This window comes from Trachypithecus francoisi, unplaced genomic scaffold (genome assembly GCF_009764315.1).
Source record: "Trachypithecus francoisi isolate TF-2019V2 unplaced genomic scaffold, Tfra_2.0 Lachesis_group8, whole genome shotgun sequence".
In the NCBI taxonomy this organism is placed as follows: Eukaryota; Metazoa; Chordata; class Mammalia; order Primates; family Cercopithecidae; genus Trachypithecus; species Trachypithecus francoisi.
This window is the reverse complement of record NW_022681473.1, coordinates 108,486,425-108,492,583: the sequence shown is the minus strand read 5'-3', so window position 1 is coordinate 108,492,583 and position 6,159 is coordinate 108,486,425. Positions and strand designations below refer to the sequence as shown.

At 49.0% G+C, this 6,159-nt stretch overlaps 1 long non-coding RNA gene across 1 annotated transcript; it reads left to right on the top strand.

The window, feature by feature from the left end:
* Positions 1-1,809: 1,809 nt before the first annotated feature.
* Positions 1,810-3,366, top strand: LOC117080086. The gene is made up of 2 exons (XR_004435712.1): positions 1,810-2,399; positions 3,197-3,366. It is a non-coding gene; the product is annotated as an uncharacterized LOC117080086 (long non-coding RNA).
* Positions 3,367-6,159: the final 2,793 nt, after the last annotated feature.

The following is a 6,159-nucleotide window of genomic DNA, read 5'->3' as shown; positions in this document are numbered from 1 at the left end:
CCACCCCAGCTCTGGCTGCACCCACAGCCAGCCATTCCCTCAGGCCCCAGGTGAAGTTCTTATCCCATGGAGAAACCCTGACAAAGTTCTGGGCATCCAGGGCTGGGCTGTAGCAGGACTCAGTCGGGATCCTGCAGAGAAACGGAGCCAATAGAACCTATAGTTATATGAAGAGATTTGTTTCCAGGAATTGGCTCATGAGACTGTTGGGGCTGACAGGTCTGAAATCCAGAGGGCAAGCAGGAGTTGATACTGCAATCTTGGGGCAGAATTTCTTCTTCTCTGAGAAACCTTGGTTTTTAACTCATAGGGCCTTCCCACTGATCAAATACGGTACACTCACATTATTGAGGATAATCTCCTTTATTTAAAGTCAATGGACTGTAGGTGACTTCACTCTCACAGCAACACCCAGATTAGTGTTTGATTAAATGACTGGGTGCTGTAGCTTAGCCAACTTGACACAGGCAAGTACCTATGGGGCACAGGGTCCCCAAGGGATCTGATCCAGTGGGTATTTTCCACAGAGTCCTAAGCCAGTGTTGGGAAGGTGGCAGGGTACTCGAGGATCTCCCCATTATGCAAGAGTCCTAGGTCAATTTGTACTACCAGACCCAGACCTGATCACCTTTCCCTGGGGATGCCCTGTCTTGATTCTGCTCAATTGAGAGCTATAGTTAGGACCCAGTGTCTTCTCAGGGGATAAAAGCCTTGGAAGTGTAGCAGGACAAGCTGCAGACAAAACCCTCAGACACTGAGTTAAGGAAGGAAGGGCTTTATTCGGCCGGGAGCTTTGGCAAGACTCACGTCTCCAACAACCGAGCTTCCTGAGTGAGCAATTCCTGTCTCTTTTAAGGGCTCACAACTCTAAGGGGGTGTGCATGAGAAGGTTGTAACTGATTGAACAAGCAGGGGATACGTGACTGGGGGATGCATGCACCAGTAACTAGAACGGAATAGAACAGGACAGGGATCTTCACAGTGCTTTTCTATACAATGTCTGGAATCTATAGATAACATAATCGATTAGGTCAGGGGTCGATCTTTAACTACCAGGCCCAGGGTGTGGTGCTGGGCTGTCTGCTTGTGGATTTCATTTCTGCCTTTTAACTTCTTCTTTTTTTGGAGGCAGAAATTGAGCATAAGAAAATATGAGGGGTGATCTCCTCCCTTAGAAGGAGCCAAGGGTAGGAGCAAGAGGACCGTTGCTTGAATCCAAAGGGACCCAGTGAGCTAACAGCTCCTGAGGGTGAGGACAGTGTCTTCTTATTCTCTGTACACTAGGGCTGGGACCATGCCTGGCCCCCTGGAGAGGTGCCACAAACGTCTTTTCCTTTCCCTTCTCCTCCCATCCCAGGTAGGGTGCCTGAAACATTCCGGGCAGGTAGAAATCAGTCCTGCTTTTGAAGGGCTTCCGAGAAAGGAATTTATGATCACAGGAACAGTACTGCTCAATCTATAGAGTTCTTCCTAATATATAATCTAAATCCTTCCAATTTCAGGACAAATTCTGTTGTATTAGGACAGCTGGCATGAGAACATTAGACTTTAGAAATTTTATTATTGCTATAAAGTTTTAAACCGCCATAGGCTTTTTGCTGCTGTCTATAGCTAGAGGTACAAAAAGAGGACGGGGCACCAAGAAGTCAAAAGAGACTGGGCACGGTGGCTCACGCCTGTGATCCCAGCACTTTGGGAGGCCTAGGCCAGTGGATCACTTGAGGTCAGGAGTTCAAGACCAGCCTGGCCAACATAGTGAAACCCGTCTCTACCAAAAAATACAAAAATTAGCTGGGTGTGGTGGCACAGGCATGTAGTCCCAGGCACTGGGAGACTGAGGCAGGAGAATCGCTTGAACCCGGGAGGTGGAAGCTGCAGTGAGAGGAGGTCACACCAAGGTACTCCAGCCATGGCAATAGAGTGAGACCCCATCTCAAAAAAAAAAAAAAAAAAAGGTCAAAAGAACCACGTAAGCATTAAGACTGGATCAAACTCTTCTCACAGAAACAATTATCTCATACTTTCCCTTTTGCAGGGCCAGAGGCTCAGTTCCTTAACTCCAATTGCACAGTACACTTTCATTTATAGACTATTTATGTTAGACTCAAAGAAGAACTTCCCACAGCAAGCGGTCCTAAAGCTTGACATGAATGGCTGAAGGAAGCTATGAAATCTTTTTTCTCGCAGGCCTTTTAAATAATATATAGTTCTTTAAAAGATACATCAAAGACTTCCTTGCTATAGCCTTGCCCAGGGGCAAGGGGATGGACCAGCTGACCACTCCCTCCCAACCCTGGGATTCCAACAAAGCCTGAGAAGTTTTCTCCTTTTAAAGGGGTTTCCTCTTTCATCCGAAGATGTCTGGTGACAGAATCAGGTGTTCCCAGGCCACACAGCAGGTAAGTGAAGGCGGCTCCACCTGCTGAATCAAGGGAGGTTGCCAGGAAGGGAACATCTTTGAGGTGCCTCATGGGAGAAGCCTGGGAGGAGGCTTGGGATTGGCCCGTGGGTGCGTGTGGGAGGAGGGACTCTGTGGGGGCTTTCAGGCATGCCTGGTCTGACAGGGCCAAGCAGGAAGAGGTAGCAGTTGCCTCTGCTCCATAGGAATCCTTCTCTGGAAGCCACACCTGCCAGCTCTTCTTACCTTCTAAAGCTTACAAGGGATGAGGTAGGGGCAGGCAGCCAGTCGCATCTCACCACCACCTGGTATAGGGAGAAATGCTGCAGCAGGAAGACTTTAAGCTAGACCACAGGGAGAACAAGATGAGATGTGGGAGGAGTGACTGGAGTGGGAGGTTTCACGGGCTCCCTTTCTTTCAAGGCCTTTAAAAGTGAAGAGACATCTCTGCCACAGCAGTGCAGATGATGGCCTTTGGGGGCTTTTTGCCAAGTTGCACAGGACACACGGGCTCTCAGGGCCATTAGGAAATGCCCTTATGGGACCTATGCAACTGAGTTTGAGGCTGGAGAGGGGCAGGACCCCAGTAGATGGGGTTGCCTGTAGTCAGGTCCTAAGCGAGGGCCTGGGGAGCTTCAGGAGCAATCATCTTCCTGTGAGGTGTGCCACACCATCCAGACCTCAGTGCTTTAGGGGTGGGAATCCTCTTCTTTGGTTCAGCTCCAGGAGGGATGTTGGGGTGGTGGGACAAGGGCTTGGGGACCAGCCCTGAAGGGACAATTGTTTGCTTCTTTTCAGCTCCTGGCTTCTGGGATCTCCAGGAGACTCTACCTTCTGCTAGGCATTTGGGTAGAGCAGTCCCTCAAGGGAGGAGGGGCCCTGCACCCTGGCCTAGGAGAACCAAAAGACCAGTCAACCAACACCCACTGAGAATTCAGCCAAATAAATATCTGCTGAGTCAAGTCAAATACTGTCTCTGTGTAGCCAGGGAGGCCACTTATGTGCATGGAAAACGAGCCATGCTCATCCTGGTTGGAGAGATGGGCCTCTCTCAGCACATGCTGGTTTCTCCCTCCTCTGAGCAACCCAAGGCCGTCACACATATTTCTCTCATTCACTGTTCATGCCAAATTCAAGTGATTTGCTTACTGATCTCTTCTCCCACTAAACTATGAACTCCCCAAGGGCATGATCTGGGACTCCTTCTTGTCTGTATGATCAGTCCCTTGCCTAACCCTGGCCCGTGGTAGGATGCTCAATAAGTATGTGTGAATGAATGAATAATTAACAACACCAGGTGGGCTGAGCTAAATGCTTCCTAAGTAGGACATACAGGGGTGGATAGATGTTACAGGGGTTGAATAGGGGCAGTGGTCACTGGGCTTGGGTTAGGGAAAGCCTCCTGGAAGAGAAATTCACCTCATCTTTCCTTTGCCTTGAATCTCTTGAACCTGTTCCCCTGACATCCTCCAGCATCCATCTTTCTATCCTCCATCTTATAAGATGTCTTCCACTTTGATCATCCACTAGTCCTCCAGCGATGCGTTGGAGCAGGCGCACACTGGCTCGGGAGAGTTGACTGTGTGCATCTCTTTCTTGTGCTCTTCACACTGGTAGCTTGAGACTGACTAGGGTGAAATTTTCAAATGCTACAAACCAGTGCTTTTTTGCCTGGAAGAGTCCGTTCCTAAACTTTTATCAGCACACCCTTGCAATCCACCCACTCACCTAGTTACTGCCTATCTGAGATCTCCTTCCTTCCTTACGCTTCCCTTCTCTTTCCTCTCTCCTTCCCATGTATCATCCTTTCTCTCTCCTTCCCTTCTTTTTTAAATTCTTTGACACAATTCTTCAACTATGTGTCCATCCATCCATCCATTTTCTTATTCATATTCATCTAGCTTTTACTTATTTCATTCACCCATCCATCCATTCATCCATTTGTTCATCATCCAACCACCCACTTATCCATTATCTACACATCTTATCCATGTGTTCATTTATTTCCTCATTCCTATTCATTTAGCTTTAACTTCCATGCATCCATCCATTCATCCGTCTGTCTGTCCATTCACGCACCCACAAATATTATCTGAACATCTACTCTGTGTCAGCCTATTCCTAAGGCTCAGAATCTTTCCCCAGATTTCTGGAAGATGGGTGCATGAACTCTAAGAACTAGCAGAGGCCCTCCAGGGTGCCCCCAGGCTCATCCAGCATTGATGGTGAACTGTAACCAGAACCAGATGACTTTCCTCTTCTGTTTCTTTGTGTCCTCTCTGTTCTTTTCTCCTCACCGCCTGTTCTCTCCAGGTTAGGGAAACACTATCAGGGAAAGTGAGAGGGACATGTCCCAATCCAGTAGGTCAGGACAGGACTTCCCTCTCTCCTTCTCCCTCCATACCTCAGGCAAGAGCCCAGAGAAATCGGGCCTGGAATTTTGAGAAAGTGTTCCCCTCCCCAGAAGGCCCAAGGAGCTCTTATCCAATTCACCAGTGAGTTCAAACAAGAGGGGGCCCCTTTGGGGCCCACAGACAGAGACCTCAGGCAAGAGGAGAATCCCCGTCATGAAGCCAGGACTCCCCACACCAACACCACCCCACATACATTCTCTCAGAACTGAACTGCTTTGTGAGCTGGGCTTATTGCTGCCCTTGCTCCCAGGGGCTGTTTTTGCAAAGGATTAGCTGCTCAGCCTGGTGAGGCAAAGGGGCGGGGGCTTCCTAGCTTGACCTGGATTGGAGGGGAAGGAAGGGAAACCCACTCTCCTCCACATAGCCCAGAACCTGCCATGCCAGCCTCACCTACTGTCTGCTCTGCCCTGCCCAGCCTGGCCTTGGAGAGGCACAGCCCTTTCCTTGGGGGTTTGGAGGCTTCCCAGGACCAGGCCAGTGGGTTAGAGCCCAGAAGTGACTGTGGGGCATGTTCCACAAGAGCTGAGGGTCCCTGGTGTTCTGCAGGGGCTATGGAGAGGAAAGAATGAAGTTTATTTTTCTCATTTTTCTTCCTGAGGTCTGCATTTATATGATAGTCATATTTGAACAGGTGACTTCTAAGATTATCTGAATCTCACACTTTGCTGGCCTCTTTTTGGAGGGCATTGCCTGTGGCCTGACCCAGAGAGGATGGGCAGATGTTTTCTGAGTCACACAGCAGGCCAAGTGTGGAGACAGGTAACAGTCAAGTGTTTGGGCTCTGAGGACCCAACCACCTGGCTTGGCATTGCTTGGATTCCCCTCATTGTTGTGCCTCGGTCCTTTGAACCTACACAGGGTCTGACCTGCTCTGATAGCAATAACCTAAAGTCTGTATGTATCTTGTTAGGGTCATTGGGAGAGGACAGACTCTCAGAAGCCATCTTCCAGTGAGATATTCAGGTGGCTCCACGACCCCTCAGCTGAAGAAGGGGCTTTGGCTTCTAAAAGGCTTAGGGTTCAAATCTCAGCTCTGCCACTTGACTTAGGCCAGTGAGTTATCTTCTTAAAGGCCCAGTTTTCTCATCTATTAAAAGGGGGTAATTGAACAGGTTTTAGGGAAGCTCGAATGAGCTCGTATATATGCAATACCTAGAAAAGTGCCTGGAGGTTGGTAAGTAGGGTTCAATAATCAGTAGCCAAATCACACGGAACCCATCCTTCCCCCTTAAGGTGAAAAGCAGTGTTACAGTCCCAGGGTGGACAATCTTTCCTCCGAAACTCAGGCCGGAAAATTACAAGGCTATTTAACTTGTGTGACCCAGTTAACAGCCCTGTGTCCCTTAG